Source organism: Lathyrus oleraceus, chromosome 4 (genome assembly GCF_024323335.1).
Source record: "Lathyrus oleraceus cultivar Zhongwan6 chromosome 4, CAAS_Psat_ZW6_1.0, whole genome shotgun sequence".
Classification (NCBI taxonomy): domain Eukaryota; kingdom Viridiplantae; phylum Streptophyta; class Magnoliopsida; order Fabales; family Fabaceae; genus Lathyrus; species Lathyrus oleraceus.
In genome coordinates this window covers 493,320,610-493,334,911 of record NC_066582.1, presented here as the reverse complement: position 1 = coordinate 493,334,911, position 14,302 = coordinate 493,320,610, and the positions used below count along the sequence as shown (strand labels likewise).

At 33.5% G+C, this 14,302-nt stretch overlaps 1 long non-coding RNA gene across 1 annotated transcript; it reads left to right on the top strand.

The window, feature by feature from the left end:
• Positions 1–10,272: 10,272 nt before the first annotated feature.
• LOC127076650 (uncharacterized) lies at positions 10,273–14,041 on the top strand. Its single transcript, XR_007786849.1, has 7 exons — positions 10,273–10,967; positions 11,072–11,137; positions 11,278–11,352; positions 13,072–13,145; positions 13,245–13,294; positions 13,373–13,509; positions 13,761–14,041. It is a non-coding gene; the product is annotated as an uncharacterized LOC127076650 (long non-coding RNA).
• Positions 14,042–14,302: the final 261 nt, after the last annotated feature.

Genomic DNA, 14,302 nt, shown 5'->3' with positions numbered 1-14,302 from the left:
CGCTTTTGCCTTATCGTTCCTCTTTCATCCATCCTTTGTTAATGAGCTTCCAATGAACTTTGTAGTTCATCCTTCGTCATGGTCTTGAGATCCTTCGATTCTTCAATCGCAACAATAATGTTGTCGAATCTTGCCGTTAAAGAACGCAACGCCTTCGACACAATGTTTTCCTCCGAAACCGACTCACCGCAAGCCTTCATTTGATTCACCAAATGCGTCACACGCGTTATGTAATCGTTGACCGTTTCCTTCTCTTCCATTTGGAGTAATTCAAACTGCCTCTTGTGAGTTTGTAACCTCACCACCTTCGCTTTGTCAACTCCCGCATACGCCTTCTCGAGTATATCCCAAGCTTTCTTTGCCGAGTCACAATCACCAACCTTTTCGAAGTTGTCTTCATCGACGCAAGAATGTATCAAGAAGAGAGCCTTGTAGTCTTTCTTCTTCTCTTCTTTGTGAGTGGCTTGTTGGGAAGCTGTAGCCTCTTTAGCAAGAGGGGTAACACCGGTAGTAATCACATCGAGCACGTCTTGGTAGCCAAACAAAACTTTCATTTGTTTGCACCATTTGTTGTAGTTCTTTGAATCAAGAATGGGAAGATTGGTGGGGATCTTGTCGTTTGAAACGGACATTGCAGCGGAATAGGATCGGAACCAATGCTCTTGATGCCAAATGTTGGAACAAGCACAAAAGCTTGTATGTGAATCAATGGAGGTGATGGACAATTTTGGTGAAATTGGAGGATTGGGGAAGATGAAGTTTAGAGAGAATAAAGATTAATTGAGAGGGTAAAAATCATATGGCATTAATTCATTCAACATGTTACAAAATGTATATATAGTGCCTACTAAGACTAAACAAAGTAACAAACAAAAGCTAAACAAAAACAGCCTAAAAACAAAAGTATTTTTCTGGTTTTCCTGCAGCATTCTGGCAGCTTTTCCAAATAGCTTCTCAAATAAGCTATTCTCAAAACATGCTTCTGATCATAGTTACATTGCATTTGACTTATATAACATCCAACAACATGTAGAAGATGAGAGGGAAACAACAATATTGAGAAGAGAGTTTCTCATGGCACCTAACTATTTCTACCGTCCTATGTGAATTTTTACAAATGTCCAATGTTTTTGGAGATATATCTCCGTTTTTGGAGATATGGTAATGTTAAAATATTACGAAGATGCATCTTCGAAACATTTTGGAGTCCGACTCTTCTCTTTTCTCATTTCATATTTCTTCAACCATAATTTCAAGCTCTCTCAATACACTACTATACACCAAATCAAATTTCACCAAACTAGACTCAAGGGAACATCAAGCTTCATCTGGAACATCATTCAACTTCATAAAATCATCAATTTCAAATAAGTTTTTTGAGTTTTTGATAAATATTTGAGTTTTAGTGTATATGAGTAGAAATCAATTATTAGGGTTAGAAATATGTATAAATTGTATCTAACATAATTTAGATATAGTGTATAAGTTGTTTTTTGGCTGAAAATGATGATCAGAACATATTTTTCCAACTTGTATGTGGTACATTCGTCATTGATGCAACTTTTGAGTTACAGAACATTCCGAAGATGCATTTCCTAAATTGTTCAGCGTTTCATATACTGCAGAAAATTTCAGAGATTCATCTCCAGAATATTCAAATGTATTAGTTTTCTGATACTTTTAGAGATGCATCTCCGGAATATTTCAACATTTTAATTACCTGGTGTTTTCGAAGATGTATCTCCAAAATTTTCTATAGTATATATATATTATATATAATATATATATATATATATATATATATATATATAATATATATATATATATATATTATATATATATATATATATATATATATATATATATATATATATATTATTTTCTTACTTGTGTGTTTTATTTGCGTGCATTAATGATATGTCTTACTTTGACTTAAAGACATAATGACTGACAAACATGATAGATTGAGGCATGACATGGTTACTCAGCACGTATTTGTTCGGCGGAAGTAGAGCCAGTGGGTTGCGAATGCTCCATGTACCTCTGGTCAGGCAGAGTCGTCTACTTCCGGGGCTCGTATTTCTCCTCAGGTCACTCCACCTTCTTCTCCACGTAGTAGACGGGATTGACTATCTGACGCGTCATGTTCCCCATCCTCCCGCAGGCGTCAGTATTCACCAGTGCCACATCATACAGATGATGTTGTTGTTCCAGTCCCACCTCCCACTGATGATGTTGCTGATCCAGTGCCACCTCCGGAGAGTGAGGCTGATGCAGATGGTGAGCCAAAGGCTTTTAGATGAGGTCTAGTTAATTTGTCCTTACTGTATCTAGATTATATTGTCATACATATCTGGGACGGAGAGGTATTATTAGTTTGAGATATCCAAACCATACTGCTACCATAGCTGGGAGCAACTGTAGCTACGTTGAAGGATACATCATATGGTTCTTTAGGGTGTCACATCCATACATGTTGCATGCTACTCCAAGAGATCCGCCGAGATCAACTCATCAGAAATACTATAGGAGGAGCAGACTCAGCTAATCATATTGATGATGTCTTGCCTAAGTGTCGTCGTATAATGGAGATTGCACAGTCACATGGGGATTGCGCAATGCAGAAGGGTCTGGTGTCAGGTGAATCCTAAATGTCATCACGGTGGAGTCACATGGGGAATTGTTGTACATGAGACATCGCCGGGGGACAGGGGGATTGATGGCCGAGGAGGTAGAGCAGGCATATGAGGTAGAAGAAATGTTGTTAGACACACACAATAGTAGTCTCTTATTATTTTGTTGTAGTAATATAATCTATACTTTATTTTGACGGTCTTACTGCATTTTGGATCTCGATTGTACGATATTTTCGACATGTATTGCTATTTTATTTTTGACACACACACACACACACACACACATAGTCTCTTATTATTATGTACGTCAATTTTTTTTTCGATCGTCAATTATACTTCATCTGAACAAAGATAAACAACTTACAATATTGAACATAGATAAACAACTTTTTATTTTATTTTGGAGATTTATCCCTGGAATATCCACGGATATCCATTTTCGGTATATTGAACGTTTGAAAATTTTTCGGAGATGCAACTCTGGAATATTTCAACGTTTATTCTGAAATATGTGCGTCCAAAGATGCATATCCAGAAACTTTGGACATTTAAATAAATTTGCATGGTGACTATGAGGTATCTAGGTACTAAGAAATTCTCTATCAAAAATAGTATAATTGTAAAGAAAAACAATTGAAATTTATATTAGATAAATTAATTGTTTTAGTTTTTATTTTTGCAAATAAGACAATTATTTTATAAGAGAGAATACAATTTTTAAATAGCTATACTTGAAAAAATGGTCAATAAATTTCTATTATTCAATATTTAGATTAGTAAAGTTGTCCTCATTTATAACAATAGTATTTACTCCCATATATAAAAATATTTTAATCAACAATGTATTTTTTTTCCGTGTATAAATATTAATTTTGCTTTGACACTATTTATAAAAATATTTAAATAAATATAAAAGTTGTTCCCATATATAAAAATATTTGAATCAAAATATTATTTTTGTTTTTACTATATTTATAAAAAATATTTGAATCAATAGTAAAATTATTCCCTTTTATAACAATAATTGAATTAATAGTTTTATTTCTCCTATTTTGAAATATACAATATGAGAAAACTAAATCAAGTAAAATTTTATTTACCCGTGTCTATATAATATTTTGGGTGGGATATGGTTTTGGACGCACATTTGTTTGCAATCTGTCATAAAAATAGGAAGTTGAAAAAAGAAAAAAACTTAAAAATAATAGTAAATTTAAGTTGAAATAATAATACATGTAGAAGATGAAAGGGAAACAACAATATCAAGAAAATATATGGTTATGTTAAATTATTACGAAGATGCATCTTCAAAAGATTTTGGAGTCTGACTCTTCTCTTTTCTCATTTCACATTTCTTCAACCACAATTTCAAGCTCTCTCAATACACTACTATACACCAAATCAAGTTTCATCAAAGAAGACTCAAGGGAACATCAAGCTTCATCTGGAACATCATTCAACTTCATAAAAATCATCAATTTCAAATAAGTCTTTTGAGTTTTCGATAAATACTTGAGTTTTAATGTATATTAGTAGAAATCAATGATTAGGGTTAGAAGTGTGTATAAATGATATCTAACATAATTTAGATATAGTGTATAATTTGTTTGTTGACTGAAAATGATGATTAAACATATTTTTTCCAACTTGTATGTGGTACATTTGTCATTGATGCAACTTTTGAGTTACAGAACATTCTGGATATGCATTTCCAAAATTGTTCAGCGTTTCGTATACTGCAAGATATTTCAGAGATGCATCTTGTGTGTGTTATTTGCGTGTACTAATGATATGTCTTACTTTAACTTAAAGGCATAATGACTAACATACATGATATATTGAGACATAACATGGTTACTCAACACGTATTTGATTGGTGGAAGTAGAGCCAGCAGGTTGCGGATGCTCCAGGTACCCCTGGTCAGGCAGAGTCGTCTACTTCCGAGGCTCATGCTTCTCCTCAGGTCACTCCACCTTCTTTTTCCCGTAGGAGACGGGATTCACCATTTGACGCGTCACGTTCCCCATCCTCCCGCATGCATCAGTATTCACCAGTGCCACCTCATACAGATGATGTTGTTGTTCCAGTCCCACCTCCCACTGATGATGTTGCTGATCTAGTGCCACCTCCGGAGAGTGAGGTTGATGCGGATGGTGAGCCAAAGGCTTTTAGATGAGGTCTAGTTGATTTGTCCTTACTGTATCCCGACTATACTGTCATACATATTTGGGACGGAGAGGTATTATTAGTTGGAGATATCCAAACCATACTGCTATCATAGCTGAGAGCAACTGTAGCTACGTCAAAGGATACATCATATGGTTCTTCAGGGTGTCACATCCACACATGGTGTATGCTACTCCAAGAGATCCGTCGAGACCAGCTCATCAGAAATACTAGAGGAGGAACAAACTTAGCTAGATCATACTGATGATGTCTTGCCTAAGTGTCTTCGTATAATGAAGATCGCGCAGACATACATTAACAAATGTATCTTTCCAAAAGGGTCCGGTGTCAGGTGAGTCCTAGATGTCATCATGGTAGAGGCACATGGGGAATTGTTGTACATGAGACATCGCCGGAGGACAGGGGGACTGATGGCCGAGGAGGTAGAGCAGACATATGAGGTAGAAGAGAGGTTGTCAGACACACACAATAGTAATCTCTTATTATTTTGTTGTAGTAATATAATCTATACTTTATTTTGATGGTCTTACTACATTTTGGATCTCGATTGTACGATATTTTCTACATGTATTACGATTTTATTTTCGACACACACAATAATAATGTCTTATTATTATGTACGTCAATTTTTTTTCCAATCGTCCATTATACTTCATTTGAACACAGATAAACAATTTTTTTATTTCGGATATGTATCTCTGGAATATCCACGGATATGCATTTTCGGTATAATTCAAATGTAAATGTCTTATGAGTTGGTTGTATTGAACGTTTGAAATTATTTCGGAGATGCATCTCTGGAATATTTCAATGTTTATTCAGAAATAGGTGCGTCCGGAGATGCATATCCAGAAACTGTGGACATTTTAATAATTTTGCGTGGTGAGTATGAGGTATATAGGGTGCATTAAAAAAATTCTCTATCAAGAATAGTATAATTATAAATAAAAACTATTGAAATTTATATTAGATAAATTAATTCTTTTAGTTTTTTCTTTACAAATAAGACAATTATTTTAAAAGAGAGAATACAATTTTTAAATATCTATAGTTGAAAAAATGGTCGATAAATTTTTATTATTCAATATTCGGAATTCTCCATAGATTTTGGTGAGTTTCTTGAAGGCAAATTGGTGAATTTCCAACATCTGGTATCTAGAGCACTGACTGAGCGATTCGTGGGAAGCAAAACATGATGGTGATGAATAATCCAAAGGAGCATTTTCCAGCGAGTCTCTCAATTCCTAAGAATTAGAATTATGAGAATTGGTGCAAGCAGATAAAGGTTGTATTTTACCATCAAGATCTTTGGGATCTTGTGAAGGAGGGAGTGACGTTGCTTGCAGCAAACACGACGAATGAAGAAAAGACTGCACACAAAGAATTGGAGAAGAAACATTATAAAGCTCTCTTTATAATCCATCAATATGTTGATGCAGACAATTTTTAAAATGTTAGTGATGTTGAATCAGCGAAAGAAGCGTGGGAAGTTCTGGAAAAATTGTTTGGAGGCGCAGAAAAGGTGAAAGAAGTGAGGTTACAAACTCACAGAAGTACGTATGAACTGCTTCATATGGAAGATAATGAAATCAGAACTGATTTCTTCACTAGGTTTACAAAATTGGTGAATCAAATCAAGGTATGTGGAAAAGTGTTGACATCAAGATAAGTTGTTTCAAAGATCTCAAAAGAGAAGTTCGAAAAATAGAAGTTAGAGGTCAAGCAAGCACAAGCATACCTCGAATGACAAGACACATGTCGACAAGGTTGCAAGAATGTGTGATTACATCATATGATGTGGTTGATGATGAAGGTGAGCTATTACACTATTTTTTCTATAAAGATGTCAAACCAGTTAATGCAACTGAAACATTGAAGGATTCGAAGTGGGTGAAAGCAATGAATGAGGAACTATAGTCCATCAAACTCAACAACACTTGGTCACTTATCAAATTGCCTCAAGGCAAGAAGGAAATCAATGTGAAGTGAGTATACAAAGTGAAATTGAATCCCAAATATGAAGTAACTCGAAACAAGGCAATGCTTGTGGCGAAAGGATTTCTTCAGAAGGAAGGAATCAACTTCGATGAAGTTTTCACACCTGTTGCTAGGATCGAAACAATCAGGTTGGTTGTTGGTCTAGCAAACATGAACAACTGGCACATATGTCAGATAAATGTGAAATGTGCATTCCTGAATGACCCCATAGATGAAGAAGGTTATGTTGCACAATCAGTTGGATTTGTGAAACATGGCGAAGAAAGCAAGGTATACATGTTGCATAAAGCTCTGTATGGGCTTAAGCAAGCTCAAAGAGTTTGGAATAAGAAGATATACAGTTTCCTAAAGGAGAATGAATTTGTGAAGTGCATAACTGAGCATTAAGAATATGTAAGAAGAAGCAATAGTGAGTTGCTTATACTATATCTCTATGTCGACGACCTATTGATAACAGGAAGTTGTAAGAAGGAGATCAAATATTTCAAACATGAGCTAAGTAAGGAGTTTGGAATGTCAGACTTGGGAAACTCTCTCATATTTCTTTGGCATCATATTCTATAAGAGTAGTAGAGGCTTGATGATACATCAATAAAGATATGCAGGCAAAATACTCAAGATATTTGAGATGCATGATTGCAATCCAACTTCGACTCCAGCTGAGCCCAAATTGCAACTGTCAAAAGACACATATGAAGATGATGTCGATCCAACACAATACAAAAGACTAATTGGATCACTTAGATACCTTTGTCACACAAGGCCTGATTTAGCATACAATATAGGTATTATGGGTAAATTCATGCAGAAACCAAAGGTATCACACCTAGCAGCAAACAAGAGGATACTAAGGTATCTGAGTCTCGACTATGGCATTTTGTTTCCTATAGCTGATGAGGGAAAATAATGCAAGCTAGTGGAATACACTGACTCAAGTTGGTGTAGTGATGCTGAGGATAGAAAATCCAAAATTGGCTATGTGTTTATGATAGGTGATGCACCAGTTGCTAGGAGTTCAAGAAAAGAACCAGTAGTAGCACTGTTATCGTCTGAAGCATAGTACATAACTGATTCTCTTTGTGCATGTCAAGCAACTTGAATGGTGATTTCGGTCGAAGAGATTATAGGAAAGAATCATGGAGTGATTACCATGAATATCAACAACATGTCTGCTATCAATATGGAAAAGAATCTGATAGCGCATAAATGAAGCAAGCACATCGGAATGAGGTTCCACTATCTTTGAGAGCAAGTAGCAGAACTGAAGATGAACTTGGAACACTATAAAATTGAGAATCAAATTGCAAATTATATGACGAAAGGAGTGAAAGTCAAAGTGTTTAAGAAGTTAAGGTCTATGATGAATATAGATAGCTTAGACACAATGAATTATATGGTATGTTGAATTATAATTCCGTGTACCGAAGCAGGTTGCTCGACAGAAGCAAGGATGTATCGAAACACCTAGTTATCAAAGTATTGAGGAGGTAGTCTCAACAAGGATTTTTACTTAGGCCCAATTTTATAGTGTTAGCAAAATTATGTATTTTGGGCTTTGCTTGAGGAGCAAGGAAACCCAACTCTATAAATAGGGAGTAACCCCTATCATTGTAATAACACATACTTGTAGTTGCAAAGGAATACAAATATCAGTTTGAGAGGAAAGAGTTACTCTGCAAAAATTTCTTCTTCTTCCTTATTCGAAAACCCTAATCTTTCTTTCTTCCCCAATTCAATTTTGTTTCTTTTCATTATCATTGTGCACCTAAATTTTGAAACCAATGTTGGTTGCTTCACTCAACTGAAGAGTGAAGAACAAGAGAAGTAATCAATCAGAAAGATTGATTCTTATTCATTAAGATTAACTTCGGAATTCTCCATATGTTTTGGTGAGTTTCTTGAAGGGAAATTAGTGAATTTTCAACCGCTCATGCATAATAAAAACCATCATGTGTGAAGCCTGCATTTCATTACCATCAGATAAACAAGCTTTTATTTCCGTCACAAATTCGAGAAGCATGTCAATGGGATTGACTAAAATAGCAAGCCTCATAAAATAACATAATCATTCATTAATTTCAGTATTAAGATACACATATGATAGGAAATCAACCTAAATTGAAAAATCATAAAAGTCATTTCTTATTTCACATATCAATACAAACATATAACACTAAATCTAAATAAAACCATAAATTCTCACTGAGTGATAGGTCTATGAATTATATCCACTTGTTTTTCCTCACAAACATCATTTCTTTTGTGTAATCACAAAACAAAACTAACACATCAAAAACAAAAAAGACCCTTCAACTATTCTTCATAGAAATCCATAAAATCTTAAACACCTTCAACTATTCTTTATCGAAATCCATAAAATCTTGAACACCTTCAACAATTCTTCATCGAAACTCATAAAATCAAAAAGTATAAACTAAATATTCTCCAATATAAAGGAGGAAAGGTTAAAGGTTACGAAAACATCCAAAGAAAAATAAAGGCTTATAAAAAAATATAAACAAATTATTTAGAATGTCAGGGAAGTACAAAGCTTATAAAAAAAATCAAACAAATTATTTGAAATGTGTTTTGACGAAGTAATTTAGAATTTTAAAAAAAATTAAAATAATTAAAATAATTCAATTAAGATTTATTCATTTTTAATTAAATCAATTCAAAGTTCAAATTTATTGAGATTGAATTTACCGTGATGATTAATATATTCTTAAATTATTCTAAATTAAAAAATAATAATAATATAACTTAAATATAAAAATTTAGAGGGTGTGACTTAGAACAAGGTCGAGAAAATGACCACTCAAAGATCATTTTTATGTAATGATAATTTTTTTTTTAATATACTATCAATATAAAATTTAGAGGGGAATCTATTTTGTAATAGAACACTTAAAATTTTTATTCAATTATTTAAAATCTAGTTATTTGATAAATAATTATACATAATAAATAAATGTATTAGTGTTAGAATTTAGAATTACTTTATATTTATAATATAAACTTTCATATGACATACATGATTTCAAGAGTCATACTTGATACATGAAAAACAAGAAATACTGAATTCTTGAACATGTATTGGTGGTCTAATGCATGACATGGTAGGTGATATTTTTGTTGATTGACATGCATGATTTAAAGTCATGCATAAGATACAAGAAAGAAAGAGATTCAATTTACTATAAATATATAATATAAATTTTCATATGACATACATGATTTCAATAAATTTATATATTTATTATTATAAAAAATGTAAAATTTTCATATGACGTACATGATTTCAATAAACTTATATATTTACTATTATAAAAAATGTAACATAAATTTTCATATGACGTACATGATTTCAAGAGTCATACTTGATAAATGAAATATAAGAAATACTGAATTCTTGAACATGTATTAGTGTCTAATGCATGACATGGTAGGTGATAATGGAGAAATCCTGGACACAGGAGTTACAAACTTTTTTGGTTAGGTCACAAATGAAAGAAACATCAGCCAAAACCAAGTTGAGAGCATATTTCGAATGCATCAAACTGCACATGAATTTAACTTGATTAATACCAAATAGAATTCATAATGGATATAATAGAGGCTTGAATGACAACCCTACATTGAGGGCCCCAGGACTTGTCACACAAAAGAAGATGGTTGGAAATGGAGCTAACTGTACCAACCCAGAGCAAGGAGAATAACTAGTTCCAAAGCTTCTAAGCATAGGTGCACCAAAAGAATAAGTGGTATGTGTTTTCCTGTTACTGTCTACACAAACTAGCGCTGGACAGAATAAAGAAACCCAACCCAAACCGACCAAACCATGTGGCCCCTTAGACACCGGTTCGGGTGAGTCGGTTTTTCGGTTTGACGGTTTGAATAATCTTGGGTTCACATGGGTTAAACCGGTCGGTTTAGGTTTGAATTTATGGACCCGATGATATCCTAAACCGACCGGTTCAGTAGAAATTATGTTATAGACCATAAATTCCTAAATCAACCGGCCGGCCCAACCAAAACCAAGACTCTCTCTCAGTCTCAAATCTCAATTCATTAGTTTCACTTCTTCGTGAGATTCATACGCACAAACAGCAACGTTACTCCGCTAGGGTTCATCATTCTCTCAGGTAATCGGTTGATTCTAGGGTTCATCCTTTCAATTTCCATTGTTCGTGGTTTCATCGTTTAAGAACTAACTCTTTCTACCTTCCAATTTTTCGGTTGATGCTAGTTCGTGGTTTCATCGTTTAACGAAGAACCGTCGCCGTCCATTATTCAACCACAAATCACCACCGATGTAAGTTACTCCTTATCTTTCTTTCTCTCTTTCCCTCTCTTTCTCTCTGACTATGGTTGAAATGTTAAGTTTGGTTGAACTATTTCTGATGGGTTTGACTTTGTTTTGTTTTAACTCCGATTCTAAAACTGCTTCTTCAGATTGATTTTGTGAAGGTGTTGTCGGTAAATATTGTTCCTACTCAGCTCGCCGACAACTTCCGGAAGAAGCCTGAGGTTTTACTCTTGGCCGTTATAAACTTCATGTTATCTATAGCTACTAATAACTAGCTGTTCAAATAAAAAGTGATTTTTAAAAAGTGATTTTTAAAGCTATAACTACTGCTATGAAGAATCATTAGTTACTGCTATGAAGAAATAATCATTTTCTTACACAAGTTTGAAATCACTTTTTTCAAGCATTAACAAATAGGCTCTTTATCATGCTAGTCTTGCATCTGACAGAAATAAGTTTAAGTTGTTATAGAGGAATATTTGTTTTTAGAATTAGTTATTTGTGATTGGGGCAAGTATTTTTGAACTACTGTTTTTGCAGCCTCATTGTTTCTGTTTTATTTTCTATTTATTTTGTACTTTCTTGATATTTCAATATGATTATAAAACTATTTCATTGTTCAGTTGTTTGGGTTGTGTGGCATTATTAGTTTTGAGTAAGCTAAGCTATACTTGATGGTTTGAGTTTTGTGGTATGGTTCACATTAGTTCTGGTTTTGTTTTGAATAGCTTTTATACTGATTATTATGGCTTGTTTGAATATTATGAGAATGGTTGGACATATCAAGATATTACGATGCTTAGGTGTTGGATCATAAGTCACACTTCATTTTAATAGTTGTTGCTTTTAATCCTAGGATTTAAACCTTTTAATTATAAATTTGAATTGAGGAATTCAATTTTTATATCTTCTCCGTTAGAGAATTCTTACTTCCCCCAATGTTGAAAACTTTGTTAGTTCATGTAAAGTTTATTATTCTCTTTTCTCATTTCATCTATTTGTATAGATATATAAATATAGATGATATACTTAAATTTTTACCTTAGCTGCATATTGAAATGTTTTTTTTGTCAATGTCTGAACCTCATCAGTCTTTTTGATTACGTTATCTAGTAATTTATATGCTGTTTCTGTCATCATATTTGGTTTATAGGGTGAAAGTATGTGCAAATCAGGCCTAACATATGTTTATATGTACATCTTTTAATTTGAAATTTGCTTTACACAATAGATCTGTCCAACTGTAGTTTGTTTTGGAAGTCGTGTTATTTAATTTGAAATTTGCTTTAACACAGAAAAGATGTAGACTAACAACCAAGTTTGTTTACAAAGTCTTGAATATTCGATAAAAATCAAAAAAGAAATGAAAATTTTAATAATTATGAGGCATGGTCAAGAGTGATTTCAATCTTGGTTGTTTCTAATGGATATCTGGTAACACAATGTGCTGTTATTGTAACGAGGAACAATATTCTAAAGGTAATTGGATGAGTCCTGCCGCCAACGACCTAACTCAATCGAAGTATAAATCTGTGTCCAAAAACCGTTTTAATCCTTATACATCAATTTAATACTTTGATAGTTTGTTAATATAAAATATTATTTGTAATTCTTGTCTGTTTGTAACTATTTTAAAATAATATTTATAAGTATTCCTCTATTTGTTTTGTATTCCTCTAAGGGGCCACATGGTTTGGTCGGTTTGGGCTGGGTTTCTTTATTCTGTCCAGCGCTAACACTCCCTATTCAAATACTTGTCTTTTTAAATTTCTTTTCGTTGAAAACATTGAACTTTCTAACCAGCATCACCCACCGACACAATTTCAAGGTAAGTGTCCTAATAGGTATTCTCATATGAAGTGGCATTTAGGCTAAAGATGAGTTGTTAGTTATTTGGCTTGTACTGTATGCTTTTAGTGTAATAATAATTTGTTATGAAGGTGCCAGCTAATTGATCATAGCACGCAATGGGAAGAAGATAAATTTGAGTTTGGGTTGCCTACTCAACAACACTGTATGTCAAGAAGCAGTGGATGCATATCATTAAAATTTATTTCTAGTTCTGCTATAGTAGATGCAGTTCTTAAACATTTATCCTTTCATATAATGGCAGGAAAATTATTGGTGCGCGTTGGTATATTAAAGGATATGAAGTAGAATTCGGTAATCACACTTCTGGTACTAGTTTTCTGTAATCACACTTCTTTTTTCAAATGATTTTTCATCACTTTTTATTGCCAGATTATGGTTCCAGTCCCACAACTATTGGTTTAGAGGTTATTAATAGGCCCACAACTCTTGTTGTGAAGAGATTGATCTTTGAGACAGTAACCTTGAGGTGGAAGTTGAATCATTCTCTTTCGGAGTAACAACTTCAGGTTGGTTTCTAACTGAGTTTTGATATTTATGCCTATAAATGAATTTCATTTACTGAGAAAGCTTGTTGGTTAAATATTCCATGTGTATTTCTCATCTCATTTTTTCCTTCTGTTTTATGTTTCTAATTGACAATTCTTGTTTTGTTGGTAATAGCTTATGAAAAGAATTTGATTTGATTTTATCTTTTGTTATAGAAATTGTTATGCACTAGCTCTTATATATACGATTGTTGATTGATGATCATCTATAGGTAAGGTTGATTGGATATTGCATTGAAGGTTGATTGGATATTGCATTGCCGGAATGGACTTGTCTCTTACAATATTGAAAAATGCACACACTGCTAGAGAACTAAAATGCACGCCAAAATTGGACTATACTTTTGAATTAGTAACTCCTGCAACTGCACAGCCTTGGTTTTTCACAAGTCTCACCGATGTATTGGACGTTGATTCACATGTAATCTTTTCCATCAATCTTTTGTATTTACTTTAATCCACTTAATCTATTTTTCACACTTTTTTGGCCCCATTGCAATTTCCTGTATTATATACAGTATGAAAACAAAAGATTCAAAGCTCAAAACAAAACTTCCAATTACGAAAATAATTTCAAGCATCTTGCTTCTGCAAATAAACCTTTTCTGAGACCAGTATCAGACATAATAACATATCATCTCTCTTACTATTACTATCCATGCATAATTTGTTGCTCTACATCCCCATTCATCACAGAACTGTGATGATGAACCATATACCACCGTCCATTATGGAACTCAAAGACATTTGTTAC